Source organism: Triticum dicoccoides, chromosome 3B (genome assembly GCF_002162155.2).
Source record: "Triticum dicoccoides isolate Atlit2015 ecotype Zavitan chromosome 3B, WEW_v2.0, whole genome shotgun sequence".
In the NCBI taxonomy this organism is placed as follows: Eukaryota; Viridiplantae; Streptophyta; class Magnoliopsida; order Poales; family Poaceae; genus Triticum; species Triticum dicoccoides.
Window position 1 is genome coordinate 413,974,000 of NC_041385.1, and position 18,367 is coordinate 413,992,366.

Below are 18,367 nucleotides of genomic sequence, written 5' to 3' on the forward strand. Positions count from 1 at the left end.
GGCGGTATTTAAAAAGGGGGGGTGGCGGCTTGGGGGAGGGGGCAAGGCGGCGGGGAGGAGTCCGACTCGGACTTGGAGTCCGAGTTGGCGGCGGCGCGGCGCGGGGAAGGCGGCGGCGCGGGGGCGGGCCGGCCTGGCTCGGCTGGGCCTTCGGCCCAGTCGGCCGCGGGATTTTTTTAAATAATTCCACCGAACAGAAAAATAAATTCTAGAAAAATAAAAATCTAAAAATGCCAAAACAAATTTTCACCGTCTAAATAAAATATTTAGAACAAGATGAACATTTTCTTGGCTCTAAAATGCAGTTTTGAAAACGTGCAATTTTTCCTAAATTCAAATAAAATAGCAAAAAAACTCCAAAATAAAACTTATTTGATTTTTTTATTAAATCCTCAATATTTCTTTATTTTGGGAAAGTCGTTTTATTCCCTCTCTTATATTTTTATAATAGAAATAATTGAAGATAAAATAAATAAAATCAAATGATCCTATTTTCAAAATTTGAGAAAACTCAAATATGAAAATAATGAAATCCGCAACTCTCTCCGAGGGTCCTTGAGTTGCGTAAAATTTCTAGGATCAAACCAAAAGCAAATAAAATATGATATGAAATGATGATCTAGTGTATAACATTCCAAGTTGAAAATTTGGGATGTTACAAACCTACTCCCCTTAAGATGAATCTCGCCCTCGAGATTCGGTTTGGCTAGAAAATAGGTGAGGGTGGTCCTTCAACAGATCTTCCTCTCGCTCCCAGGTGGCTTCATCCTCGGTGTGGTGGCTCCACTGAACTTTGCAAAACTTGATAACCTTGCTGCGAGTGACTCGGCTGGCATACTTGAGAATCTGTACTGGTTTCTCCTCATAGGTCAAATGACTATCCAACTGAATCGCTTCCAGCGGCACTGTATCTCTCAGCAGTATATCAGCCATCTCTGCGTGGCACTTCTTCAACTGGGAAACGTGGAACACATCTTGAGCTCCTGACAATCCTTCGGGCAATTCCAACTTGTAGGCAACTTCTCCCATACGCTCCAAAATTTTGTATGGTCCCATAAAACGTGGCGCTAACTTCTCCCATACGCTCCACCGTTCCGTTTATTATGACACGCATCATCATTGTCATATTTATTTTGCATGATCATGTAGTTGATGTCGTATTTGTGCTACGTCTTGAGCTTGCGTTGGTTTTCCTTGAAGAGGAAAGGGTGATGCAGCAAAGTAGCGTAAGTATTTCCCTCAGTTTTTGAGAACCAAGGTATCAATCCAGTAGGAGGCTCCTCAGAAGTCCCACGCACCTACACAAACAAACAAGAACCTTGCAACCAACGCAATAAAGGGGTTGTCAATCCCTTCACGGCCACTTGTGAAAGTGAGATCTGATAGAGATAATATGATAAGATAAATATATTTTTGGTATTTTATGATATAGATGGAAAAAGTAAAGATGCAAATAAAAGTAGATTGAATATACGATAAAGGATAGACCCGGGGGCCGTAGGTTTCACTAGTGGCTTCTCTCAAGATAGCATAAGTATTATGGTGGGTGAACAAATTATTGTCGAGCAATTGATAGAAAAGCGAATAATTATGAGATTATCTAGGCATGATCATGTATATAGGCATCACGTCCGTGACAAGTAGACCGACTAATGCCTGCATCTACTACTATTACTCCACACATCGACCGCTATCCAACATGCATCTAGAGTATTAAGTTGATAAAGAACATAGTAACGCATTAAGAAAGATGACATGATGTAGAGGGATAAAGTCATGCAATATGATATAAACCCCATCTTTTTATCCTTGATGGAAACAATACAATACGTGCCTTGTTGCCCCTGCTATCACTGGGAAAGGACACCACAAGATTGAACCCAAGGCTAAGCACCTCTCCCATTGCAAGAAAGATCAATCTAGTAGGCCAAACCAAACTGATAATTCGAAGAGATTTGCAAAGATAACTTAATCGCACATAAAAGAATTTAGAGGAGATTCAAATATTTCTCATAGATAAACTTCATCATAAACCCACAATTCATCGGATCTCAACAAACACACCGCAAAAAGAGTTACATCGAATAGATCTCCAAGAAGACCAAGGAGAACTTTGTATTGAGATTCAAAGAGAGAGAAGAAGCCATCTAGCTAATAACTATGGACTCGAAGGTCTGTGGTAAACTACTCACAACTCATCAGAAGGGCCTTGGAGATGATGTAGAGGCCCTCTGTGGTCAATTCCCCCTCCGGCGGAGCACCGGCGAAGGCTCCAAGATGGGTGCTCGCGGATACAGAAGGTTACGGCGGTGGAAATAGTTTTTCATAGTGCTCCTCGATGGTTTCAGGGTACGTGGGTATATATAGAAGGAAGTAGTAGGTCGGTGGATGCTCGAGGGGGCCACAAGGGTGGGGGGGCATGCCCACCTGTAGGGGGCGCACCGGGCACCCTCGTGGCCGCCTCCTCTGTTTCTTGATGTCCACTCCAAGCCCCCTAGATCACGTTTGTTCCAAAAAGATTGCTCCCGAAGGTTTCATTCCATTTGGACTCTGTTTGATATTCCTTTTCTTCGAAACACTGAAATAGGCAAAAAAAACAGCAACTCGGGCTGGGCCTCCGGTTAGTAGGTTAGTCCCAAAAATGATACAAAATTGTAAAGTAAAGCCCATAAACATCCAACATTGGTAATATAATAGCATGGAACAATCAAAAATTATAGATACGTTACAGACGTATCAATTTGTGGCAAGGCCACCTTCATAATTCTTCCATACATGTCACTCTTGATTCATTGCATACCCCGGTACACCGCTAGAGGCATTCATATAGAGTCATATTTTGTTCTAAGTATCGAGTTGTAATCTTGAGTTGTAAGTAAATAAAAGTGTGATGATCTTCATTATTAGAGCATTGTCCCAAGTGAGGAAAGGATGATGGAGACTATGATTCCCCCACAAGTCGGGACGAGACTTCGGACTTTATAACAAAAAAAAAGAAAAGAGAAAGAGGAATAAAAAAAGAGAGAAAGGCCAAATAAAAAAGAGAAGAAAAAGAAAAATAAAAAATGAGAGAAAAAGAGAGAAGGGACAATGCTACTATCCTTTTACCACACTTGTGCTTCAAAGTAGCCCCATGATCTTCATGATACAGAGTCTCCTATGTTGTCACTTTCATATACTAGTGGGAATTTTTCATTATAGAACTTGGCTTGTATATTCCAATGATGGGCCTCCTCAAAACGCCCTAGGTCTTCGTGAGCAAGCAAGTTGGATGCACACCCACTTAGTTTATTTTGTTGAGCTTTCATATATTTATAGCTCTAGTGCATCCGTTGCATGGCAATCCGTACTCACTCACATTGATATCTATTAGTGGGCATCTCCATAGCCCATTGATACGCCTAGTTGATGTGAGACTATCTTCTATTTTTTGTCTTCTCCACAACCACCATTCTATTCCACATATAGTGCTATGTCCATGGCTCACGCTCATGTATTGCGTGAAAGTTGAAAAGGTTTGAGAAATACTAAAGTATGAAACAATTGCTTGGCTTGTCATCGGGGTTGTGCATGATTAAATACTTTGTGTGATGAAGATAGAGCATAGCCAGACTATATGATTTTGTAGGGATAGCTTTCTTTAGCCATGTTATTTTGAGAAGACATGATTGCTTTGTTAGTATGCTTGAAGTATTATTGTTTTTATGTCAACATGAACTTTTATTTTGAATCATTTGGATCTGAACATTCATGCCGCAATAAAGAAAATTACATTGAGAATTGTGCCAGGTAGCATTCCACATCAAAAATTCTGTTTTTATCATTTACCTACTCGAGGATGAGCAGGAATTAAGCTTGGGGATGCTTGATACGTCTCCAACGTATCTATAATTTTTGATTGTTCCATGCTATTATATTACCTGTTTTGGATGTTTATGGGCTTTACTTTACACTTTTATATCATTTTTGGGACTAACCTACTAACCGGAGGCCCAGTCCGAATTGTTGTTTTTTTGCCTATTTCAGTGTTTCGAAGAAAAGGAATATCAAACGGTGTCCAAACGGGATGAAACCTTTGGCGGCAATATTTTTGGAACAAATGCAAACCAGGAGACTTCGAGTGGATGTCAGGCGGCCACGAGGGTGCCCGGCGCGCCCCAGGGGGGTGGGCGTGCCCCCCACCCTCATGGGCCCCTCGTGGCTCAACCGACCTACTTCTTTCTCCTATATATATCCACATACCCCGAGAACATCCAAGAGCACCACGAAAACCTAATTCCACCACCGCAACCTTCTGTATCTGCAAGATCCCATCTTGGAGTCTTCCCTGGTGCTCCGCCGGAGGAGGAATCGACCACGGAGGGCCTCTGCATCATCTTCAAGGCCTCTCCGATGAGTTGTGAGTAGTTTACCACAGACCTTCGGGTCCATAGTTATTAGCTAGATGGCTTCTTCTCTCTCTTTGAATCTCAATACAAAGTTCTCCTTGATCTTCTTGGAGATCTATTCAATGTAACTCTTTTTGCGGTGTGTTTGTCGAGATCCGATGAATTGTGGGTTTATGATCAAGTTTATCTTTGAGAAATATTTGAATCTCCTCTGAATTCTTTTATGTATGATTGGTTATCTTTGCAAGTCTCTTTGAATTATTAGTTTGGTTTGGCCTACTAGATTGATCTTTCTTGCAATGGGAGAAGTGCTTAGCTTTGGGTTCAATGTTGCCGTGTCCTTTCCAAGTGATAGTAGAGGCAGCAAGGGACATATTGTATTGTTGCCATCGAGGATAAAAAGATGGGGTTTATATCATATTGCATGAGTTTATCCCTCTACATCATGTGATCTTTCTTAATGCGTTACTCTGTTCTTCATGAACTTAATACTCTAGATGCAGGCAGGAGTCGGTCGATGTGTGGAGTAATAGTAGTAGATGCAGAATCGTTTCGAGCTACTTGTTGCGGACGTGATGCCTATATACATGATCATGCCTATATATTCTCATAACTATGCACTTTGCTATCAATTGCTCGACAGTAATTTGTTCACCCACCGTAATACTTATGCTATCTTGAGATAAGCCACTAGTGAAACCTATGGCTCCCGGGTCTATCTTTTATCATATAAGTTTCTGATCTACTTTTATTTGCATATTTTACTTTCCAATCTATATCATAAAAATACTAAAAATATTTATGTTATCTTATTATCTCTATCAGATCTCACTTTTGCAAGTTTCCGTGAAGGGATTGACAACCCCTTTATCGCGTTGGTTGCGATGTTCTTGTTTGTTTGTGTAGGTAAGAGGGACTTTTGAGGAGCCTCCTACTGGATTGATACCTTGGTTCTCAAAAACTGAGGGAAATACTTACGCTACTTTGCTGCATCACCCTTTCCTCTTCAAGGGAAAACCAATGCAGTGCTCAGGAGGTTGCACCTACCACCACTTTTCCACACTCGCTATACTAACTTTATTGCTTCTTTACCTAAAAGAGCCCCTAATTTTTATTTACGTGCTCTTTATATTCTTGCAAACCTATCCCACAACACCTACAAAGTACTTCTAGTTTCATACTTGTTCTAGGTAAAGTAAACATTAAGTGTGCGTAGAGTTGTATCGGTGGTCGATAGAACTTGAGGGAATATTTGTTCTACCTTTAGCTGCTCGTTGGGTTTGACACTCTTACTTATCGAAAGAGGCTACAACTGATCCCCTACACTTGTGGATTATCAAGACCTTTTTCTGGCGCCGTTGCCGCGGAGTTATAGCGTGGGGTGAATATCTCGTGTGTGCTTGTTTGCTTTATCACTAAGTAGTTTTTATTTCGTGCTCTTGTTTTCTATCTTTAGTTATGGGTAGGAAACGCAAAATACCAAAAAATTAGTGGTACCTACTAAACTAACGGTTGAAGAACCACTCAAAATCTATCACACTACTTAAGCTTTTTACTTGGATCATCTTCGATCCCTATGTGCTCGGGCTGAAACCCCAACTAGCTTAGTTGAGGGCAAATCTTTAGATGAGCATGCTTGTTATGTGCGACACCGCATATCTGAAAAAGGGAAACTTTTACTGGATTAAATTCATCGTTTGCAGTGGTATGCTTGGAATTTATGTGAAATATATGATTGTACTTGTTGTTCTAAAGACCCTAAGAAACACCTACCTTACCAATGTGAGTTTAGTGATAATGGAATCGTATCTTCGTATACTAAGGGTGTTTATAATTACTATGATGTTCAACAAATTGAAGAATTTGCTGCTTTTAGGGGTACTTGTGAAATTGCTTCTTTTATTGAAGAGTGTGATACTACTCTCTACAAATCTGAAAATTTGGCCATATTTAAATATTGCTATGATAATTATGCTTCTAATCCTTATATTAGACCATATATTGAGGACTCCACCGCTGTCCCAGAAGAGAATAATATTTTGCAGGAGTCTATGGAAGAAGAAATTAATGACATTGTGAGCTCATTGGATGAAAAAGATGAGGAGGAGAGCAAAGAACAAAAGGAGGAAGAGCGGATTGATCACCCGTTCCCACCATCTAATGAGAGTAACTCTTTATCCCATATAGTGTTTAATTTCCCTTCGAATTTACCAAATGATGAATGCTATGATGATTGTTATGATCCCGTTGATTCTTTTGAAATATCCCTTTTTGATGATGCTTGCTATGCTTGTGGCCATGATGCCAATTTGAACTATGCTTATGATGAACTTGCTATGGTTTCTTATGTTAAGAATGAAATTGTTCCTATTGCACCCACACATGATAGTCCTATTATCTTTATGAATTCTCCAAACTACACTATATTGGAGAAGTTTGCCCTTATTAAGGATTATATTGATGGGTTGTGTTTCACTACTACACATGATGATTTTGATAGATATAATATGCATGTGCTTGCTGCTCCTACTTGCAATTATTATGAGAGAGGAACTACATCTCCGCCTCTCCATGTTTCCAATATGATAAAATTGCAAGAAACTGTTTATACTATGCATTGGCCTTTACTATGTGTGCATGAATTGTTCTTTTATGACATGCCAATGCATAGGAAGAGAGTTAGACTTCGTTGTTGCATGATATATGTTACTCTATGCTCACTACTAAATCACAAATCATTGTTAATTAAAATTGGCTTTGATATACCTTGGGATCCAGGTGGATTCATTACTTGAGCACTATATGCCTAGCTTAATGGCTTTAAAGAAAGCGTTGCCAGGGAGACAACTCGGAAGTTTTAGAGAGTCATTTATTTCTGTTGTGTGATTTTATAAAGTTTAAAAACAAAAAAAGAAAGAGGGGAACCTAAAACTTTTTCAAAAAGAAAAGCGAAAGTGAGAAAGACGAGCATTGTTAAAATGGGAGCTAGCCTTGAACTTTGTTCATGCCCATGGAAACTTCGTGACCCTTGATTACAGAAACTTTTCAACAAAAATAATTATCCGCTTGTACAAATCCATTGTATCATAAAAATAATGTGCCAAGACTTGCCTTTAGGATGTTTACATTGCTTGTTGGTTTGTGCGGTGCAAAACAGAAACTTTGGCTGTAGTGCATGATTTTACATTTTTTTATTGGAACGTCAAACGTTCCTGAAACTTTTTGCACTGTCTTTCTATATAAATTTTTTATTTTTCATAATTTTTGGAGTAACAGAAGTACGGTGAATGTTCAGATTACTACAGACTGTCCTGTTTAAGACAGATTCTGTTTTTGATGCATTATTTGCTTGTTTTGATGAAACTATCAATTTCTATCAGTGGATTAAGCCATGGAAAAGTTATATTACAATAGCTACAATGCAAAAACAAAATATGAATTGGTTTGCAACAGTACTTAGAGTAGTGATTTGCTTTATTATACTAACGGATCTTACCGAGCTTTCTGTTGAGTTTTGTGTGGGTGGAGTGATCAAAGATTGAGGAGGTCTCGATATGAGGAGAAGGAGGAGAGGCAAGAGCCCAAGCTTGGGGATGCCCAAGGCAGCCCAAGTAAATATTCAAGTAGACTCAAGCGTCTAAGATTAGGGATGTCCCGGAAGGTATCCCATCTTTCTTCAACAAGTATCGGTATGTTTTCGGTTTCGTTTCATTCATGTGATATGTGCAAATCTTGGAGCATCTTTTGCATTTAGTTTTCACTTTTCTTTGATGCACCATGCTGGTCTGAGATAGTCCACGGTTGATTTATAGAATGCTCTTTGCACTTCATTTATATCTTTCGAGTATGGCTTTATAGAATGCTTCATGTGCTTCGCTTATATCATTTGAAGTTTGGATTGCATGTTTCTCTTCACATAGAAAACCGCCATTTGTAGAATGCTCTTTTGCTCCACTTATATTTGTTAGAGCGTGGGCTTATCTTTTGTAGAAAGAATTAAAACTCTCTTGCTTCACTTATATCTATTTAGAGAGTTGACAGGAATTGGTGATTCACATGGTTAGTCATAAAATTCTACATAAACTTGTAGATCGCTGAATATGATATGTTTGATTCCTTGCAATAGTTTGCGATATAGAGATGCTAATATGTGGGAGGTACTAGTGAATTATTGTGGTTTAGTAAAAATATTGGTGTTAAGGTTTGTGATTCCCGAAGCATGCACATATGGTCTTCTAACTATGTAACCAAGTTGGTGCACATTGTATTTTGATTGTTTATCTTTGCGTGAAGGTCGGGGGCGCGCGATGGTTAACTCCTACCAACCTCCCCTAGGAGCATGCGTCGTAGTATTTTGCTTCGAGGGCTAATAGATTTTTCACAACAAGTATGTGAGTTCTCTATGACTAATGTTGAGTCCATGGATTATCTGCACTCTCACCCTTCCACCTTGCTAGCCACTCTAGTACCGCGCAATTTTCGCCGGTGCATCAAACCACCTTATACCCTTCCTCAAAACAGCTACCATACCTACCTATTATGCATTTCCATAGCCATTCCGAGATATATTGCCATGTAACTCCACTGTTCCGTTTGTTATGACACGCACCATCATTGCCATATTGCTTTGCATGATCGTAAGACAGCTAGCATGATGTTTTCATGGCTTGTCCATTTTTGATGTCATTGCTATGCTAGATCATTGCTCACCCCGGTACACCGCCGGAGGCATTCATATAGAGTCACATTTTTGTTCTAGTATCGAGTTGTAAGTAAATAAAAGTGTGATGATCATCATTATTAGAAGATTGTCCCATGTGAGGTTATAAAAAACTAAAAGAGGCCAATGAAGCCCAAATAAAAAAAGAGGCCAAAGAAGCCAACCAAAAAAGAGGCCAAAGAGCCCAAAATAAAAAAATAAAAAAATGAGAGAAAAAGAGAGAAGGGGCAATGTTACTATCCTTTTACCACACTTGTGATTTAGAGTAGCACCATGTTCTTCATATAGAGAGTCTCCTATATTGTCACTTTCATATACTAGTGGGAATTTTTGATAGAACTTGGATTGTATATTCCAACGATGGGCTTCCTAAAATTGCCCTAGGTCTTCATGAGCAAGCAAGTTGATGCACACCCACTAGTTTTCCTTTGAGCTTTCATACACTTATAGCTCTCTAGTGCATCCGTTACATGGCAATCCCTACTCACTCACATTGATATCAATTGATGGACATCTCCATAGTCCGTTAATTTGCCTAGTCGATGTGAGACTTTCTCCCTACTTCTGTATATCACCACCTTCTATTCCACGCATAGTGCTATGTCCATGGCTCACGCTCATGTATTTTGTGAAGAGTTGAAAAGGTTCAGAAAAGTAAAGTATGAAAACAATTTCTTGGCTAACACCGGGATGGGCATGAGGGGTACGTTGTGTTAAGAAACGGGAGCATAAAAGACTATATGATTTTTTAGGGATAACGTTCTTTAGCATTGATATTTTGAAAGACTTGATTGTTTGTTGGGATGCCCGAGTATTAAATTCTTTTATGTCAAATGATAGACTATTGCTTTGAATCACTCGTGTCTTAATATTCATGCCATGATTAGATTACATGATCAAGATTATGCTAGGTAGCATTCCACATCAAAAATTATCTTTTTTATCATTTACCTACTCGAGGACGAGCATAAATTAAGCCTGGGGATGCTGATAAGTCTCCGTCGTATCTATAATTTTTGATTGTTCCATGCCAATATTATACAACTTTCATATATTTTTGGCAACTTTTATACTATTTTTGGGACTAACATATTGATCCAGTGCCCAGTGCCAGTTCCTGTTTGTTGCATGTTTTTTGTTTCGCAGAAAATCCATATCAAACGGAGTCCAAACGGGATAAAAACTTACGGAGATTTTTTTGGAATATATGCATTTTTTGGGAAGAAGAATCAACGCGAGAAGATGCCCGAGGGGGCCACGAGGCAGGGGCGCGCGTCAGGGGGGTGGGCGCGCCCTGACCCTCATGGCCACCCCTTAAGGCGGTTGGTGCCCTTGTTTCGCCGCAAGAAAGCCAATATTCGGATACAAATTGTGTTAAAATTTCAGCCCAATTGGAGTTACGGATCTCCAGAAATATAAGAAATGGTGAAAGGCCACAATCTGGAACGCAGAAACAAAGAGAGACAGAGAGACAGATCCAATCTCGGAGGGGCTCTCACCCCTCCACCGCCATGGAAGCCATGGACCAGGGGGTAAACCCTTCTCCCATCTAGGGGGAAGGTCGAGGAAGAATAAGAAGGAGGGGCCCTCTCCCCTTCTCTCCCGGTGGCGCCGGAACACCGCCGGGGCCATCATCGTGTGACGGTGATCTAAACCAACACCTCCGCCATCTTCACCAACATCTTCATCAACTTACCCCATCTATCTACAGCGGTTCACTCTCCCGCAACCCGCTGTACCCTCTACTTGAACATGGAGCTTTATGCTTCATATTATTATCCAATGATGTGTTGCCATCCTATGATGTCTGAGTAGATTTTCAGTTGTCCTGTCGGTAATTGGTGAATTGCTATGATTGGTTTAATTTTCTTGTGGTTATGTTGCTGTCCTTTGGTGCCCATCATATGAGTGCACGTGTGGATCACACCAAAGGGTTAGTTGTATGTTGATAGGACTATGTATTGGAGGGCAAGAGTGACAGAAGCTTCAACCTAGCATAGAAATTGATGCATACGGGATTGAAGGGGGACCAATATATCTTAATGCTATTGTTGGGTTTTACCTTAATGAATGTTAGTAGTTGCGGATGCTTGCTAATAGTTCCAACCATAAGTGCATAGAATTCCAAGTTGGGGATTACATGCTAGCAGTGGCCTCTCCACATAAAACTTGCTATCGGTCTAGTAAAGTAGTCAATTGCTTAGGGACAATTTCGCAACTCCTACCACCACTTTTCCACACTCGCTATACTAACTTTATTGCTTAGGGACAAAGTACTTCTAGTTTCATACTTGTTCTAGGTAAAGTAACATTAAGCGTGTGTAGAGTTGTATCGGTGGTCGATAGAACTTGATGCAATATTTGTTCTACCTTTAGCTCCTCGTTGGGTTCGACACTCTTACTTATCAAAAGAGGCTACAACTGATCCCCTGCACTTGTGGGTTATCATTACCGGCGCAGGCTTCGCCTAAGCACTATGACGATATGACCGAGGTGTGTAACTATGGAGGGGGGGCACCGCACACGGCTAGAAGATCAACTTGTGTGTCTATGGGGTGCCCCCCTCCCCCGTATATAAAGAGTGGACGAGGGGGAGGGGTGGCCTCATGGGGGGCGCCCAAGGGGGGATTCCTACTCCTAGTAGGAGTAGGTTTCCCTCTTTCCCTAGTTGGAGTAGGAGAAGAAGGAAGAGGGAGAAGGAGAGAAGGAAAAGGGGGTCGGCCCCCTCCCCAATTCGGATTGGGCTTGAGGGTCGCGTGCCTCCCACTTGGACGCCTCCTCCTCTCTTCCACCATCACCCATTAAGGCCCATTAACTCCCTGGGGGGTTCCGGTAACCTCCCGGTACTCCAGAAAATGCCCGAACTCATCTGAAACCTTTCCGGTGTCCAAACATAGCCTTCCAATATATCAATCTTTATGTCTCGACCATTTCGAGACTCCTCGTCATGTCCGTGATCACATCTGGGACTCCGAACAACCTTCGGTACATCAAAACAAATAAACTCACAATACCGATCGTCATCGAACGTCAAGCGTGCGGACCCCACGGGTTCGAGAACTATGTAGACATGACTGATACTCATCTCTGGTCAATAACCAATAGCGGAACCTGGATGCTCATATTGGTTCGGACATATTCTACAAAGATCTTTATCGGTTAAACCGCATAACAACATACGTTGTTCCCTTTGTCATCAGTATGTTACTTGCTCGAGATTCGATCGTCGGTATCATCATACCTAGTTCAATCTCGTTACTGGAAAGTCTCTTTACTCGTTCCGTAATGCATCATCCCGTAACTAACTCATTAGTCACATTGCTTGCAAGGCTTATAATGATGAGCATTAACGAGAGGGCCCAGAGATACCTCTCCGAAACACAGAGTGACAAATCCTAATCTCAATCTATGCCAACCCAACAAACACCTTCAAAGACACATGTAGAGCATCTTTATAATCATCCAGTTATGTTGTGATGTTTGATAGCACACAAGGTGTTCCTCCGGTATCCGGGAGTTGCATAATCTCACAGTCATAGGAACATGTATAAGTCATGAAGAAACCAATAGCAATAAACTAAACGATCATAGTGTTAAGCTAATGAATGGGTCTTGTACATCACATCATTCTCCTAATGATGTGATCCCATTCATCAAATGACAACACATGTCTATGGTTAGGAAACATAACCATCTTTGATAAACAAACTAGTCAAGTAGATGCATACCAGGGACACTTTGTTTGTCTATGTATTCACACATGTACTAAGTTTCCGGTTAATACAATTATAGCATGAACAATAAACATTTATCATGATATAAGGAAAATATAAATAACAACTTTATTATTGCCTCTAGGGCATATTTCCTTCAGCTTGCATATGCATCTCATCATGATTTGAAATTGCAACAAATGGATGTGAAGAGTGCATTTCTTAATGGTCCTTTGAATGAGTTGGTATATGTCAAACAACCCCCGGGATTCGAGGATCTCAAGCTCCCCAATCATGTATACAAACTCAACAAGGCACTCTATGGCCTTAAACAAGCCCCACGTGCGTGGTATGAGCACCTTACCGAGTTGTTACAAGATCGTAGGTTTGGAATTGGGAAAATCGATCCCGCCCTTTTTACTAAGAGGGTCAAAGGGGATTTGTTCATATGCAAACTATATGTTGATGATATCATATTTGGTTCTCCTAACTAATCTTTCAATGATGAGTTTGCCGCACTAATGACCGAGAAGATCGAGATGTCTTTGATGGGAGAGTTGAAGTTCTTTCTTGGATTCGAAGTCAAGCAAAGAAGAGAAGGACCTTCACCAACCAAGCCAAATACACCCAAGACATGCTTAGGAGATTCAAGCTAGATGATGTCAAGCCGGTCAAGTTTCCTATGCCTACCAAATGCAAGCTTGACATTGATCCCAATGGTAAAGTGGTGGATCAAAAGGTATATCGCTCCATGATTGGATCCTTGCTTTACCTTTGTGCATCCTGACCGGATATTTTGTTAAGTGTGGGAATGTGTGCAAGATTCCAAGCCGCACTAAAGGAAATTCACTATGTGGCAGTCAAGCGAATCTTTCGATATTTGGCTCATACCCCAAACATTGGCCTATGGTACCCCAAAGGAGCAAGCTTTGATCTCATGGGTTATTCGGACTTGGATTGGGTGGGAGATCTTGTGGATAGGAAGTCAACTTCTGGAGGGTGCCAATTTCTTGGTCGCTCTTTGGTAAGTTGGTCTTCGAAGAAGTAAAATTGTGTGTCGTTGTCTTCCACCGAGGCCGAGCATGTAGCTGCTGCAAGTTGTTGTGCACAATTGCTATGGATGAGGCAAACTTTAAAGGATTACGGTGTCACTTGTGACAAAGTGCCTCTTCTATGTGACAAGGAAAATGCTATCAAGATCTCCTACAATCCGGTGCAACATAGCAAGACAAAGCATATTGAGATTCGTCATCATTTCATCCGGGATCATATCAAGCGTGGGGAGATTGTGATTATCTACGTCAACACTCAAGAGCAACTAGCGGACTTTTTTACGAAGTCCTTGGATGAAGAAAAATATTGCGAGTTAAGGAATGAGCTAAATATCATTGATTCGAGCAACATGGCTTGAATCTAGGCACACCCCACCGCATTCATCATATTATCTTGTTCTAGATGTAGGCATGAACATAGGGGGAGTGTTGCTCTCTCAATGAGTTGTCCCTCCCCCCATTATGCATAAATTGATCAAGTCTTTCACATTAGCCATTTTTATGGTACTTGTGCTTCAAAGATGAGTTTTGGTCATGGGCCCAAGGTTAAAATCGTTGCGGTGCCATACCAATTGACTCAAACATAGGTGACTTCGGTCACCGCCCTCTCATTGAGAGGTGCGCCTCCTTTAGGTTTGAGGTGTGATGTCATTTCCTTGGCTTTCGATTGTTGGATTACTCCAAGTGTGCTCTCCTTTTTGTTGGCTTTTGACCTTGAAGTACTCCTTCCCATTTGATGTGTTTTTTTGTCTCCAACCTAAGCCTCTCCTTGCCTCAACCTCTCATACATTGCATAAGCCCATTTCCCCTCCTTGATCAAGTGCAGTTTTCTGGTAGCAGGCGGTACTACCGCTGTGGGGCATGGTACTACTGCTTAGGCGGTACTACCGCGCATGACGGCAGTACTAGCGCTGAGTGTAGTGTGTTGACCCCCTGTCAATGCACTGAGGCGGAACTACCGCAGTGGGGCACTGGACTACCACTTAGGCGGTACTACCGCTTGTCCCAGTGGTACTACCGCTTCAAGGACTCACGTGGGGGTTAAGTGCTGGGCACGGGGAGTTCCAACTTCCCCATACCCATTCACTTCTCCTACCCCCGAGTTCTCTCTCTCTCTCTCTCTCTCTCCCTTAGGCAACCCGAAACTGCCCCGGAGGCCGGCTCCGGCTCTCCGAATCCGTGTCGTCTTCTCCATTTCCGACCAATGGGATCGATGCCCACCCTCTCCTCTTGCCATGGATACCGGCATTGCCCTCGTTTTCCTCTCCTACGGTTCTATGTTTTGAATCTTGGTTTTAGGGCGATGCATGTTGTATTCATAGATTTTTGGCTAAATCTAGGCATGAGTAGGATGCGGGATGATTCTAGATAGGATTATAGTTATCATTGCCTAGATTTTGCACTTCAACATCACTGGTACTAATGGATCCACTCCGCGGAAGTATTTCCGTCGGGTGAGCGATACTACCACTTGGACACGGCCGGTACTACCACTTGAAGTGGTACTACTGCTCGTGTCCAGCGGTATTACCGCTTAACCTGCGGCGCTTCTACCGCGGCTAGGCATGATACTACTGTTGTGACCTAGATTTTCATGATTTTTGCAATCACGTATATTCTCATTTTACATCCTTTGGCTTATGCAATGACTTTACACCTACTTTTCCCTCGATCTATGTTTGTGGGTTCCAGGTGATGGTAGATTTAGTCCTCATCATGCTCATCGCAAGAACCCAGATCGTCAGGGTGGTTCCAAGCGCTACCGTGCTGCTGACGGCACCCCTGCCAATTCTAGTCGTCCACCCCGGCAGAATGTGAAGACGACAGTCGGCAAGCATAAGGAGAAGGAGAAGTACACCCCTCCTGATGAGATGTATGGAAAGGAGTTTCAGGAGTTCCGCATTTGCAATCTGTATCGTTGTCCACGGGATGCGGCTTTGGTTGGTCGTCCCTTCTGGACCAAGGAGCAATCATTGATCTATTTGGACATTCTGAGAAGAACTTGTTTGTCAACATCAAGTCGATTGATGTCACTCGCATGGAGAAGGATCTGGGTACTTTGGAGAGGCCCTTGCTCTTTGTCAACAGTGGAGGCTCATTCCCTTCATCACATACAACAAGGACTATGATCCAGAGATTGTGGCTCAGTTTTATGCCATGGTTCACTTTCATGACAATGAGGAGAGATCTATGTCATGGACGACCGGTAGGAGAAGATTCAGGGTTGATTGGAAGGACTTCATGAATTGCTTGGGCATTGCTGATGAGGGGGAAGACAACCCAGTTGGTCTCTGGCCTCATAAGGAAGCACCTCCCACTCACAAGTCCAAGCTTATCCGGTACTCCAGGACCGTGAAGACACTCAAGGGGCCCACTCACACGGCGCTCATTCCTGTTCTGGACATCATGCACCGTATCTTCCGCAACACTCTCTTCCCTCGCGTTGGGAACTTGGATATGTTGCACTCTTACCTGGTGGATCTTCTGTTGATATGCATCAAGGAGAAGGGCAGGACTTCTACGTTGGATATCTCTCACATCATGTGGCGTGAGCTTCGCTCTACTATGTTGGATCGCAAGGTGCCCATCTATGGTCCCTATCTGTTCAAGCTTATTAAGGAGAAGTGGGTTGCTGACTACCCAGAAGAGGCTCTTCCTACTGAGCACATGTTTTTCATCCAGTTCTGAATTTGCGCATGAAGGATAACTGGGGGAATGCGCATGCTGGCACCAGAGAGGAGATTGCTCACACTGACTCAGATGATGAGGAGGAGCCTGATTACGAGTTTTTTCCCTCTCCAGAGAAGGTGCCATCTTGGGCATCTAAGCTCAAGTCAAAGATGAAGAGGCTTTTCTGCATGGAAGCTCGGGGCCAGTACAGGGCTCATGTGGCTGAGAAGGCCGCTCTCACTCGCCATAAGAACATGATGAGGGCTCTTGGTCAGGAGATCACTAGTGTCTCTAAGGAGCGGGTAACAGATGAGGAGAGCTGGATCTCACATCATTGCAAGTGGTCAGATTATGAGACGGAGCATCAGCATGCAGCTGCAGAGTCTGAGGGGCATGAGGAGTCCGAGGGGCATGAGGACTCTGATGATCACGAGGAGTATTGATGATCCGGAGCATTACTATCACCTTGGTCGTGTCTAGCACTCTTTGCCCTTTTGGTGTCTCGATGCCAAAGGGGGAGAGAGTTTAGGGATTTGTCGAGTCACGAGTGTGTCCTCTTTGTTGTTGTTTTCGTTCTCTCGTGAACTCTTTATCGTCATTTGGTTTGCGTTCATTCGTGTGTGGAACCTATCATATGGTGTGAGACATATGCTACCTTATCTTTATCCTTATGTCAAATACCATATTAGCTTGTGAGATATTGCTTGTCATATGCTCTATCTTTATGCTCACATGCTACTATCTTGCATCCATGCTTTACCTTCTCCTACTATTGTTGCAAGTATTGTCAGTCTATAAAATATAGGGGGGGGGGTGTTGATAGTGTGTGGGCTTTGCATTCCAAAGGCATACCCATATAGTGCACACATCTTGGGGGAGCCCGTCTATATTTTTGTAGATGTGGGTTTGCATGTTATCTTATCACATATTTGTGCAAATCCCGTATTGTCATTAATCGACCAAAAAGGGGGAGATTGTTAGGGCATATTTCTCCCTTAGTGGTTTTCGTGATTGATGACAATGCATTTGCAGACTAATCATGTGCATTGAGCATTTCAGATAATCTATCTTATGGCACAAGACGATTTGAACCCCTCTAGATATATATGAAGACGGTGTTTTCTTGCGTTTCTTTTTCGGTGGACTTGAGTCGTAGGAACACCGTACTATTAAGAGAGGGTCTGCTCCGAAAAGGTTTGGGTGAAATCAACACGTACACTATATCTTTGCACCCTCTTTCTTTCCCGACAATTGAGCTTGTTCCTCCTTGTGTTTGAACCTTGTCAGAACAGGCTAAGCGGTAGTACCGCTCTGCACAACGGTAGTACCGCTACAGCGGAACTACCGTTGTCTAGTACTGTGGGGAGTACCACTTATTTCCCTTGTTCTGGACAGTTCTTTCCATGGGCGGAAGTAGAGTGGCAGTTCTAGGCGGTAGTACCGCCCTGCCCTCCTCTACTACTGCAGGTATCTGCTACAGTTCAACACCTCGCGGTAGTACCCTGGTGGGCGTGGTAATACCGCTCCGGCGGCACTACCGTCCCCCTGACTTGCTCAGGTTGAACTTCGTAGCCGGCACTTCCGTGCCAGCGGAAGTACCGCTCACCTGAGCGGTACTACCGCTTATGCACGGGTTGTGGGAGCACAATGGTTGGATCCATTCTCCCACTATATAAAGGAGTCATCTTTCTTCTAGTTGACTACCTCTTCCTCCCCCAAGCTCCATTATTTCTCACAAGCTCATTCTTGCCCGATCTCTCTCCCTAGCCAATCAAACTTGTTGATTCTTTAGGGATTGCTTGAGAAGGCCTAGATTTACACTTC